Source organism: Enoplosus armatus, chromosome 19 (assembly GCF_043641665.1).
Source record: "Enoplosus armatus isolate fEnoArm2 chromosome 19, fEnoArm2.hap1, whole genome shotgun sequence".
Classification (NCBI taxonomy): domain Eukaryota; kingdom Metazoa; phylum Chordata; class Actinopteri; order Centrarchiformes; family Enoplosidae; genus Enoplosus; species Enoplosus armatus.
Genome location: NC_092198.1, coordinates 21,006,684 through 21,020,204, shown reverse-complemented (window position 1 = coordinate 21,020,204; position 13,521 = coordinate 21,006,684). Strand labels below are relative to the sequence as shown.

At 42.1% G+C, this 13,521-nt stretch overlaps 1 non-coding gene across 1 annotated transcript; it reads left to right on the top strand.

The window, feature by feature from the left end:
* The first annotated feature begins 229 nt into the window (after positions 1 to 229).
* On the top strand, positions 230 to 302 carry trnar-ccu (transfer RNA arginine (anticodon CCU)). The gene has a single exon. It is a non-coding gene; the product is annotated as a tRNA-Arg (tRNA).
* The last annotated feature ends 13,219 nt before the right edge of the window (positions 303 to 13,521 follow it).

The window sequence follows — 13,521 nt, the reverse complement described above, 5'->3', positions numbered from 1 at the left end:
AAGCCAATGCGGAAATGTCTTAAACCTGTATTCTTTCTAATGGTAGGTTGCAAAAAGAAGTCAGATTGTATAGAAGTCTATGAGAAAATTACCCTACTTCTCACTTGATTTACCGTAGTAAACATTTGCCTGATGAGTTTAACCATCCCTGGTGGTCTAGTGGTTAGCATTTGGCGCTCTCACTACCGCAGCCTAGGTCCTGTTCCCGGTCAAGGAGCTACTTTATGAAGCCCCAGTGGCCTAATGGATAAGGCACTGGCCTCCTAAGCCAGGGATTGTGGGTTTGAGTCCCATCTGGGGTGATTGACTGCAAAATGGTTCAGTGGAAGTGTGTTTGGCCTGCATCCCAGAGGTCCATACATTGAAACTGTCCTCTGTTACCAGTGTTTTGTGTAATTTCCCCCGGGGATCAATAATGTAATTCTGATTCTCATTTGCTAATTTCAAGTCTTCTGCAATACAGCATACTGTTGTGAGGTTAAATTGACAGTCCTATCAGGGTAGAGTCATTGGATAAGAGAGTAAGAACCAGTTTCTTTTAGTGGACATTCAACGTTCATATCTTATATACACATATATTCATATATCATATATTCACTATATTCAATCAAAGTATTAATGACCTTTGGGGCAGTGGCAGGTAAAACAACGTGTTGGTATACTATGAATATCATACTTTGTGTGTCTGATCAGTTAGAAATGCTATATTCTCCTGAAGATAATATTATCTGAGCTGATTAACTGAAAGCTTAGTGTTCAGCTTAATTCATTCATCAACTCATAGGACAGGAATTTGTTCAGGGAATGATGAATACGTTCTACAAAACACACCAGGGTGTGTGAACTGAGATGAACTGAACAGACTTGTCATCAGTGATCTGTGTATCACCTGCAAACGTTGTCTTTCTCACTCTACAGCTGAAGTTAAAAACTCCTTTGCTTAAATGTCTTATTGCTGGGAATACTTCTCTCTTATCTGGAAAGAAAAATGTTTGAAGAAAAATATGTATCTACCAAAGTACATTTCAATCAAGAAAGAGAAAACAGAAACGTAGAAAAAGTTAATTTCCCTGTTATGTTATTGCCATGTTCCATGGCCATGTAGTTTTTGTCTGACATTATAAATTGTTTCTAAGTCTGCAATGTTTAGTGGGAAATGTCCGCTAAACATTCACAGATCGTATTTGAACACATGTTCTTTTCAGGAGGGGAAAACTCTGCACAGTTAGAGACATGGCAGGCTCAGCATGATGCTAATTACGCCCAAACGACTTCTTTACTGTGGCTTGAGAATAAATCTGGGACAAATTAAACCATCAAATGACACGTACCAATTACAAAGTTACAAAGTAAAAATCTGTTCACATGGTTATAATCCAATGCCAATGAGCTGGGTACTTTAATTAATGCCAGTTTGACCCGATCACTGATTGTTTTAATTTATAGCATGTTTTTGCTGTGAATGTGTGTGTGTGTAAGAGAGAGAGGGGGTTGTTCAGGCCTCTATAAATACAGAGGTCATGGAGACACTTAGATACTTCCATGTCAGATGACTGAGGGAGTTAATTGCAGGGTAAGTGGGGGACGGATGAGGGAGGGAAGGGTGGGAGGCAGCGGTAGTGTGTGTGTATGTGTGTGTGTGTGTGCACAGAGGAGGGGGGGGTAATTTCCTGCAAAAGCTTGTATTTTGCAAAGAAACATTGTAGTGACAGACAGATGCAATTCAGCTCATGTCATGAAAAACCTCCTCCATTATTGTGTATATGTTGTGACGGCCCTGCACGGCACGCTATGCCAAGTGGAGCAGGGCTGCACCGAGAGTTATGATTTGTTATAACTGTTGGGTAATTTCCCCCCGGGGATCAATGAAGTATTTCTGATTCTGATTAAACTTTAACCCGAGCTGCATTGACCTTTGTGGGCGCAGCCAATCCCTGTTGACCACTGCTTGAACTGAAAGATGGACAAACAAATTCTGTGCAATAACAAATTGGCCTCATAATGGGACCAGACAAAAAAAAAACAATTGGTAGGCGTAATATCAGCATGCAGATGCAGCTCCCACGTTTGCTACAATATACAGCACTGACCAATGAGGAACGTGCAGTGCAAGACCCTTCTTTTGCCACTGTAATATGAACACGTCTTTATCTACCATTGGATTATTGTCTTTATCTTAATTTTTAGTATTCTTAGTGGTGGTGCAGTGCTGAAGTAATCTTGGTCATACAGTAATTGCCAAGCTGGGTGTGTTTGTGCCCAGGTCAGGTCTGAGCTGGTAGCTTGGGTATGCCAGTAGGCCTGACAGGCCTCCTCCGGGCTCTCTCTAATAGGTGCTAATTGCATTCCATCCTCGCTGGTCAGTAGCCAGGGGGAATGTGGCTGTTATTATGGTGGAGCCCTGGAGCCACGGGCCATCAGCACATTCTTCTGGACTCAGTCAAAACACGTCTCCTACAACCACAAAGGTGTGAGGCAGGCTGCTGAGAGAGTAGCCCCAAGGCAAGGCTTTCTGATGCGTGTGGAGATGGACATCTGTGTGTTCAGGATGATCTTAAATAAGGAGCGACACAACTACGAATAATAATACTTATGATAACAAGATTAAAAAAAAAACTGCTCTCCCATTTTCCACCTCTCTTTTTTTTAGGAAGACAGGCTGGTTGTGTGTTAAAGTGTCTGAAATGTAGAAATTCTAACTTCCTCCCATGGAAATATGTAGACACAAGTCTTCAGCTGTCCCTGTAGAAAGTAGCAATAACTGATAGTCGTAAACCTAGTGGAATACTAAACGTGTCATGAAGGTGTGCTTGTAAATTCACTGTACTTATAGTTTAATTTGTAAGATTGTGTAATTAGGTTCGTGCCTACAAAAACTCTCTCTGCAAGTTTGGCAGGTTTGTGCCTGCAAGCTTAATTTTGATGACTTACACATTCAGTGACAGGCGCTGATTCAATTGCGAGCACCTAGTTGTGAGCACCCATGGCCTACAGTGAAATGACCATACCTGAAGAATAGTAATGAAGATAAATAACGGAATGGACACTTGCTCCATTCCCATATTTAACTGTCCTGGTGTTGTCAGACAGTAGCTTAGCTAGTAGTGACCACTCATTTGTTTCCTACAGAGTGCATTTTGCATCACCTAGAGAACTGTGACAGGAATGCATGTTAAACAATGCAAGGCAGCTTTATTTATCTAGCACATTTCAAACACATTCAACATAATTCAAAGTGCTTCACAAAGGCAAAGAAAAACATTAGATTGACATTCAAAACAATAAGCAGTCAAAATCAGAATAAAATCAATGCAGATTGAAATAAAATACATAAAATGAAATAAGCAATAAGTTGTAAAGTTTCCCCAGAAGCAACAAAGGAAATAAAACAACAGAGTCTTTCATTTAGTTTTGAAATTTGAGATCATCAGGAAGTTGGTGCTATGCTACTATGCTAGTAGCGTAGCTCAAATATCTTCCTAGAGATCTAAGGGCCCTTCTGGGTTTATATTCTACAAGGAGATCAGAAATGTATTCTGGCCCGAGATTATTGAGTGATTTATAAACTAGCGCCAGCACTTTAAAATCTATTCTGTAAATAACTGGAAGCCAGTGTAAAGATTTAAGACCAGGAGTAATGCGTTCAGTTCTCTTGGGGTTCTCGTTAGAAGCCTGGCAGCAGCATTCTGAATGAGCTGAAGTTGTGTGACAATCTTAATAGCCCACCCTGCTGGAAATGAAGGCATGAATGAATTCCTCTAAATCTTGTCTGGACATTAGACCTCTAATTCTTGTTGTCTTTTCGTTTGAGATGATAAAACGCTGATTTAGCTATTGCCTTGATGTGGCTGCTGAAGCTCAAATCTGAGTCTATTAAAACACCAGAATTTCTTGGTGACTTGGGTTTTTGTCTTTATTGCTCTGGAATTAAGTTGAGCAGTAACTTTAATTTGTTCCTTATTGTTGCCAAATACAACAATTTCTGTCTTGTCTTTATTTACTTGAGGGGAATTTAATTGCATCCAGCTATTTACTTGCTCTAAGCATTGACAGAGTGAGTCTAAGGGACCAGAGTCACTTGGTGAGAGAGCTAAGTAAATCTGTGTGTCGTCTGCATTTCTGTGATAAGCAAAGTCATTGTCATGTACGATTTGACCTAGAAGGAGCATGTACAGGTTGAATAATAGCAGCCCAAGAATCGAACCCTGGGGGACTCCACATGTCATAGGGATCCGCACAGATTTATGGTCACATTGGCAACAACATAGCCTCTGCCTTCAAGATATGATCTGATCCATCTGAGGACAGTGCCAGATAATCCCACCTACTTGAAGTCAGTTGATGGCAGACGTTACATTATTGTGAATGTCATTCTGTCATTAAAGCACCTTTCGCAAATCAGTCCTGTTCATAATTTTTTTTGTAATGGCTTTGGAAGACACTGACCAATGATTTTATCCTGCTACCTTGGTGATGACAAACAACCTATTTTGTTGTTTAGTTTAGAACGTAGTCAGGAAAATCATTTATTCAAGAAGACTTCAACGTCTAATAAGTAAATCTGTTCAAAACCTCTCTGACGGGGAGACCAAAACTGAAAAGGCCATCCCTCTAATTGTGGAAACACCCAGAGTGCATTTATTAACAATGCATAACAAGTAAAAGAATAAGGACATGTGATGTTTTAACAGCATTTGTAATGGTACATCTGGTCATTGCGCTTGAGTGTTTATTGTTGGCCTCTGAAATAGCAGTTTGACAAGCCATTCTCATCAAAAGCTTTCAGCCACATCTCAGGGCCTTCCTCAGTGGACGGAGTTGCTCATGGCGATGGTTTAGTTCACATCTGTCACCATCTTTGAAGCAGACAGAGACAAGAGGTTACCATCTGCTTCCTTAAACCAGCACTTTCATGTGAAAGTTCCACAGTAACGTTATGTGATGGGAAATAAATGAGGAAAATGTTACTTCGTTATAGAATCTTGATTTCTAAGTCCGAGGACTGGCTTCAGTGACTCACAGAGCAGAGTACACAGCATGGCAAAAGAGAGAGAAGAGGCACGGAAGGGGAGGATGTTTCTAGTCAGTCTGTCTCAGGTTCTCTGTTAGCTTTTCCACTGGCTGGACCACCGGCCATTGTGTGAGAGCATACTGAGGACTGGAACCCTGCCAGCTGAAGACAGCCGAGGACACAGTATAGTACAGGAACACACACAATATGAAGAACGATGCTCCCGTCCAGTGAAATGGGAACTGCGCTCCCACCTGAGGAGTCATTTCATAACTGATCTATGGTCAGTGGGATACTTGGAGGGCCTCTCACTGTGTGAGTGTGTGTGTGTGTGTGTGTGATAAAGTTACGGCAGAGATGTGGGATGACCCCGGATCAGAGTCCCCTTGTGAAAACACTGAAGGGAAGCTGGCTATGTTGGTGCCTGTCTCTCTTTCTCTCTCTCTCTCTAAAGAAAATTAACTCTCTTATCCTTCCTGCCTCTCCTCAGCTCATTTATCTGCTTCCCAGTATTGTCTGCTGCCACATAGCAGAAGAGTACCAGACACACATAAAGCACGGGTGTAGCCATTCTGTTGTGCAGCAGTGGACAGAAGGTTTATTTAAAGGTTATATGACGATGTAAAAGGGCTTGGTTATTTCATGGAAGTGACGCTGAGTGACTCATGCCTGCCAGGGGATGACTTTTAATTTTACCAATAGAACAACGTGAAACAATGAGAACTGACAAAGATTACATCATATTATGCAAAATTTAGGACATTGATATTGAATTAAATGGTTCCCCATTTTGTGAACATTAAGCTGCTGATCCCGCTGATGCTGGTTTCACTGCAAACACACAATTGAGGAGAGAAACTCTCCCACCTTCCAGTGTTTCTGGAAAACTGAATATCCTTGACAGCCGCCATGATTTCATTTTTTATTCTTAAAATGTCCAAACAGCGAGTCAGAAGCCTCCAACAATGCCTCCTTCACCATCTCTTTTTGTTTCTACTTTATGTGCCTTTCTTCTACTAAATCCGACATATTGTCGGCCTCTTGGGGTTAGCCTTTTGCCCCACATGGATCGCAGCCCTCTTTCCGTGTGTGTTTCCTCCTGCGCTTCCTTCCTTGGGGCGGCTGCAGCAGGTAACGGCAAGGGGGGAGGGTGCGTCGATTTTAGTTTAGCTGTGAATAACATAAGTCTCTGATGTTATTTTCCTCTACATCTCAGCACCTGCTGGTTCAGTGGGGTGCAGCAGCATGGAGCAAGAGCTCAGTGGTGACTGCACTGTTATTCAAGTCAAAAAGAAAGGAATCACCTTACTGTTATTATTGTCATGTCAGAGGCCCCTCTGAAAGCTGCTGGGAGGGAGATAACACAGATCTCAGGCGGGGCAGATGGCTCTCTTTGTCAATAAACTATCTCTGATCTTTGTTGAACATGGCTGTTTGAGCAGATGTGTCAAGTCAAATAAATAGAAAGGAGAGTCCATTAAATCCAGATCTTCTCTGTGAGTGACTGAGCAGCAACAGATGCTCATCTGCAAAATAGGAAACATGTTTTTTGTAATGTTTGAATGGTGTTAATGTCAGAGGTGGGAAGTCCTTAAAGTGGCAATAGACACGTTTTTTTGCTTTAACTTATCATTATGAAATAAATGTTGATTGCACAATGTAATGGCTAAAGAATAATGGCACCATCTGCGTTTAGATTGGTTCCCTATAAGCCTTGCTTTCACTGCGCAGGTCTGTCTGCCACCAGGTACGATCTCCCGGGAAAATTAAGGCTCAATTTATAGCGCAAAGGAAGTGCGTTGTATAATTGTTTCAAAAAAGTTATATGAAGAGGATAGCGCTTATTTTTCCCCAGGTAGCTGTTGGTAGCTATCCCCAGCTAACCTGCAAGGAAGGCAAAGAGGGAGAGAGATAAAAACAGAGGTAAAACAAGAATGAACCTCGGAGGGCATTCACTGATGGAGAGAGCAGGACTTGAGAGGGCTGAAAAGTTGCCACTTTAAGTCACTCATGTACTATACCAAAGTGCATTTTTGAAGTAGCTGGGTGTTCCCATTCCCATTATTGTACTTTCCATGTACTAAAGGATAGGTTTCATTACTAACATAACTTACAACTAAAATAATAACCTGGGTCTCATGCTCTTAGTTTTGTTAATACTTGCCAAAGTAATTGCTGAGATCTGGGAACACAGTCAGGTCTAACAGCTCTAGAAACAAAATCAGTCAAAAACAACCACTTTTGAAATTGCTAACAATCCCTCATTGCACAGGAAGACTGTGTGTGCGCACCTATTATAAGTACAGCAGGTCAAAGTTGAAGCAGGAAGTGGGTCTGTAAACTGGGATGGATGTTTACAATGGGCAGTTTGGGTGATCATTTGACCATTCACTTTTATTTTCTCGTCCAAATAAATTACTTAATTCCAATCTTTCTGATCGTCTGACTGCTCATGTTTCTTGACCTGTTACACTTACAAATGACCTTCTAAATACATCAGACAAAGGATTTGTCTCTGTACTTCATATCCTATTACGGAGACATTTAATTGGCATTACAGGAACCGCACTAAGCTGGTTTAAGTCCTATTTATCAGATCGATCTCAGTTTGTACACGTTAAAGATGAATCCTCCATGCACACCAAAGTTAGTCATGGAGTTCCACAAGGTTCTGTGCTTGGACCATTACTATTCACCTTATATATGCTTCCTTTAGGCAACATCATTGCTATGCAGATGACCCCCAATTATTTCTATCGAAAAAGCCAGATGAAACCAATCTGTTTGCTAAACTTCAAGCATGCCTTAAGGACATAAAAACCTGGATGACCTGCAATTATCTGAAGGTAAACTCAGACAAAACTGAAGTTAATTTACTTGGCCCCGAACACCTCCAAAAAAACATTATCTAAAGATATTTTTACTCTAGATGGCATTGCCCTGGCCTCCAGCGCCACTGTAAGAAATCTCAGAGTTATCTTTGATCTTTTAACTTCAAGGACTGCCTTTTTTCACCTATGTAACATTGCTAAAATTAGGCACAGCCTATCTCAAACAAATGCAGATGCTAGTCCATGCATTTGTTACTTCTTGCAATTTGTTATTATCAGGCTCCCCCAATAAATCCCATAAGGCTCTCCAGTTGTTCCAGAAGGCTGTCAGGAACCTGGAAAAGAGATTATATTTCTCCAATAATAGAAATGTACTGACTCCCTGTAAAATCTAGAAGAACTCATAGTACCATTTACCTTTTTTCAGGGTATAGCAATGTATTATGTTTTTTAACTTTTTCTTTAGTATCCTATTACCCCACTAGAGCACTGCCCTCCCAGAATGCAGGGTTACTTGTCGTTCCTCTCCAAAAGCTCCTCTCCTGTGAAAACCAGCTCCCAGTGCGGGTCTGGGAGGCAGACCTAGTCACATGATAGCCGGTTGCTGTATCTGTTCAAAGATGTCCTACTTGACAGACAGCTCATTCTATGAAAAGTTACACATATGTAACATATGTATCTATAACTGATCATTGGGTTCATTTTCAACAGCAACACCCTGTTAAGAAAATAATTCAGGTACAATTCACCACAGAGTAGGCTATGCAACTCAAACCATGAAACAATTAAATGTGCCTCCCAACCTTCGAAGCAGCCTGGCCATTCAACAGTGTAAAAAAATCCTTCGTCACAAGCATCTTACCATCAGAAATAGTATGTTTGTTTTAATGTAGGTGGATCGTCTCAGGAGTTCGGCTGCAAAAAGATAAAGCAAAAAAAACGTAATACTTTGCTATACCCTGAAAAAAGGGATCACCTGCAATGCAAGTCAACACAATAGCCCTTCAGTTAACATGCGCCCCCTCCAACATGCCGGAGAACATGACTAAAAGTCTACAGCCAGGCTAGCAGCTCCATAAGGCCATGCTGTACTTTGCGCTAAACGCTAACATCAGCGTGCCGGAGTAATAAGTGAGGCCAAAGTCAGTAGGATACAAAGCCGCGCCACTAGCACCTAAAACAATCCTTTCGCATCCTGTGTAAATCGAACACTAACCCTCCTCTGTGGCGATGACAACGCTGAGAGTTGGACTGTTTCAAGTGGAGATAAAAATCTGTGTTGTGTGTGTGACAAACAGAAGCAGATGGCTGTGCTGTGAGCTTGCAGTGAACTGTGGTGTGCAGACATCCCTAATCAAGTTTAGAAAATGTTTCTAGATCTTACAGGAGGAGCCATGCGGTCACACATGTATGCACGCAAATGCATGCAAACGCTAACCACGTCTCTCGGCCTGTCTACTTTTAGTTTGGTGTCCTGATAGACACGATCCCAGAGAGTGTGTGTGTGTGTGTGTGTGTGTGTGTGTGTGTGTGTGTGGTTTTGTGTAGCCTGTTTAATGACCTGCAGCAGAAAGGGAACAGTGAACAGTGTCATTTATATATCCAGTGAATGTACTTTTTTTGGATTGAGGTTGTAGTTCTACATTTCAGTAAATCAGAATAGAAAGATTTAACAATTCCATTATCCCGACAAATTGGCTGTATTTCATTGTCTATCCAAGTCGTCTTCTAGTCTTCTCAGCCTTGAGGGAAAAAAAGGGAGCAGAGCAAAAATGATAGAGGGACACAGAGGTAAGGAAGTTATGGCCACAAGTATATATAATTTACCCTCTCGGTGCAGCTGTGCCCCCCTGCTGGGAGGCTGTAGTGGAGACGCCTGTCATCACGATGCGGCGGTCTGCTTCCAAACTGTCTGATCGTCTTTGTTGACCCATCAGTGATGTCACCGCGCAAACCTCAGCAACGTGGTGTTGGTGAGTACAGAGTTATCATGACTGATAGAAATGATGAGGCCCAAGATACAGTAAACCTAAAAGGTTCAGTTAGCCTAAAAGGATTATTAACAACTTACGACTAACATATCTTAAATGTCCACCGCTTCATCTCATATCGCCGTGTTTCATCGGGGAGGGTTGACGCTGTCCGCAGCAAACAGAGTTGGACTCAAACTGGGAAGTCTCAGCGGACACGGGTCAAGAATGTCACCTCCAGGCTTCTTTGTAGTTTGACCGAAACAGATGTGACCAATGTGTCTGAGCAGATGCGTTTGAAACAGAAACCCGTCAGAGGGCGCCGCTATCAAGTCGAGTCCAGTGTTAGCACAGTGTCATGTCCACCCTGATATTATTGCCGGTGCTGTTGGGGCGTGGGGGATGGAGGGGAGCTTGGGAACCGCTGACCAGCTTTGTTCTCTGCCATTGTTCGTCTTCAGGATGTCCTTCAGGAATGTTACACAGGAGGTCAGAGGAGCAGCTCTGTATTACTGTCTGGAGGGAAGCCAGCAGGACCCAACTCCTCTGATGTCCCTGGAACACTAACAACAACTACTTTTGTTCAACGGGGATACAAACTGTTCTTGTTTTGCGTGTGTGTGCGTTGGTCTCGTAAGAAGTGTTTTATTTATTGACGGTATTTACATTGATAGATTTCACTGCAGCCTGGACCTGCTCAATGAAAAGTGCCCTGAGATAACTTCTGTTATGATTCGGCGCTATATAGAGAAAATAAAATTGAATTGAGTTACTTTTTAAAGTGATGCTTTCACATGTCAGCTTTATTTATTATTGCACTTTCCCCCTCATGGAAACTCATTTTGGCAGCTTGAATCTGTGATTTCCCTCTTTTCCGGGCCTCCCTCCGAAGCTCATAACCACAGGTTAGGCTTGGAATGTAAGATCCACTGGTACATCAAGAGCTTCACCTTCAGGCTCAGCTCCTCTTAACTGCTGGGACTACACAATCCACCTGTAGATCTCATGTTCCATCAAACCCCAAAGTTCAGAGTTCTGGGCCTCAGACACATAGGTGCCGGCTCTCGTCCATGCCGCGCCACGCTCGGCTGTAGGACGTACACGAAAGAAAGAGGGTGGAGAATAAAGAAGAAAAGAAAAGAAAATGAAATATAGAGATGCAGCATGGTAGAGATGTCGATGGTGTTGCTTCTCTGGCTGTCAAATTGAGTATCTCAGGGCACTTTTCATTATCAAGAAGGTGTTGGACAGCTAATGGAAACATGCTACTGGTTACAGTTTGCTAGAGATTCTTTTCTCTAGCAAACTCTAAGACAACAATGCACAACTGACTTGCCTAAAAAGGCATGAATACATGAATAGGGTTCAAGGTTTGTCAAGTCTGTCACTCATAGAACCCCCGCAGATGTTGATTTATTTTTTTATTTTTTATGAGAACTGCGATTGTTGGATTTGGGATTTTTATGGATTTCCTGAGTGGATTAGCCTCAGACAATAGGCTCCCCCATAGAGTTTAGAGTTCAAATTACAACCAGTGATGGTTGGAAACATCTGTCCTCAGTGTGGTTTCCTCTGCTCTCTGTTCCCTGGTAATGAAGCCTGTCTACATTGTTATTTGTACTCAGCAATGGCGGGGTACGCTGACGGAGCAAGGAGGGCACGATTTGATCATTTGGATTTGTGTGTGTGTGTGTGTGTGTGTGTGTGTGTGTGTGTGTGTGTGTGTGTCTTTGTGTGCAAAGGGAGTTGGGAAGGCAATTACATGAAGAAGCAACCCATGACGGCATTTACTGTTCTCATAAGCAAGGCATAAAGGAGTACTGAATGTGACCAGGCAACCCGAAGAATGTCAACACACACACACGTTGGCATGCTTACTTTGTGAGCACACACACACACACACACACATTCTTCCATCAATGTATGCGTATGCAGTTATGTGTCCAGGCCAGACGGTCTTTATTTTTCAGTGTGCAGGAGACAGTGTGATCAGCTATGTGCCGTATGATCATCCAGCCTGAGAGCAGTAATTATCTCGGCACAAACATCAAACCCTCATTTAGAGCCGGGCTGGCTGCTGAGATCGCACTGTAAATAATGATATTTCTCATTTGATATCCACACTCGCTTATGTTGTGGCCAAATCTCTGTTCTTCCGTCCTAAGTGGCACTCAGATCATTGAGATGATTACTATCATCTTCTGCAGACGGTATTTAAGAGCTGGGACGACCGAATCAGACGCTGTGACAAAGCTGAGGTTCGGGTTTTTCACCTCAAGTCTGTGAGCAATTTAGAACAGTTTGGAGCTTGGAAACGACCGCATACTGAAGGTCGTTTTATTTACAGTAATATGGCAAAATAAGTTACTTTTAGGATTACAGTAGATGCATTTGTCGCTGCAGTCTTACTTGATCATTTGCAGTTAAGAGAGACAGGACTGACATCCTGAGTTTGTACAACATGTACAACACGACTATTCCATGACTACACATCACAATGCATTGCAGTTGCTTTATTGGTCAGCTTCCAAAGAACACTGGGTCTCAGTGTCAAGGCTATGACTTCTGCTACTTGTTCCGGTGGCTCAGTGACATTCATTCCAAGGCTGAAGGAGATCCAGCAGTTCAAAAAGCACAAACTTTCCATTTAAAGGAAATCATGCTGCCCAAAACGTGCGAATAAAGAACACGTACGTTTTATAATGAGTGATGTGAGCATGGTACTCATTCCACTCTGACCCATGCAGTTGTAAAACATAACAGGGGTACACTGTGGATCTGGTCTATCGCAGGGCTGACATAAGGTTATGCTTCGCCACCTCAGTCCTCCTTCTTGATCAGAAATTGGTCCACCATTATCAAGAATAAGGACAAGGACGTTTTTTTGTTTTTTTTTACTGAACTGAACTAAACAGCTGCACTGTAATACTAATATTATTGCATGATCGTAATACTGTAGGTTGGAAAACTACCCGTGGAATCAGGAAAAACAGAACCAATGGCAGCTCTAACAATATTCACGTTCATTCATAGAAGAAATAAATTGTGTTTAATCTCAGTTGTGAACGACTCCTCTTTCTTATGTTATATCCCAAGTCGTTGCTCATCCAGGGGGGAAAAAAAATTAGAGAGCCTCTGTAAACATTTGGTCCCATGCAGCTGCGCCGTCAAAGTTATAATTAGTCCCATAATATCCAGCCTGGGCCCTCTTTGCATGTCTTTGTCGCATCACCATCGGGAAGAGCTAGGACAAGGACAGGAAGCGAGCGAGGGAAGCCAGAGGCCATGGTAGTGGCCGAGTCGAAAGCACCCACATGGCCAACAAATCACTCACACCTACAGGGCCATTTAGAGTTGCCAGTTAACTCCAGTGCCTTTGGACTGAACTTTTCTTGAAGGATAAATACAGTTTCATGATCTATATGGCATCTTATTTCTGTAGTGGGTTTTTTTTCATCATTTTTATCTTGTCGGAATAATGACACAAAGAGAAAAAAAAAGAAGAGCGGCAAAAATATTACTCAAACTCTCTGTTGTAAACATCCAGTTACACAGTTTACAGACCCATTTCCTGCTTCGAGCTCGACCTCCTGTACTTACTGTAGTTGCTGTAGATATTCGTGTTAAACTGTTTGGCTTGTTTCAGTCTGTCTGACTGCTCACCTCATCTCAGCAATTAGTGATTTTCTTTTTTAAAGTACAATTTTAT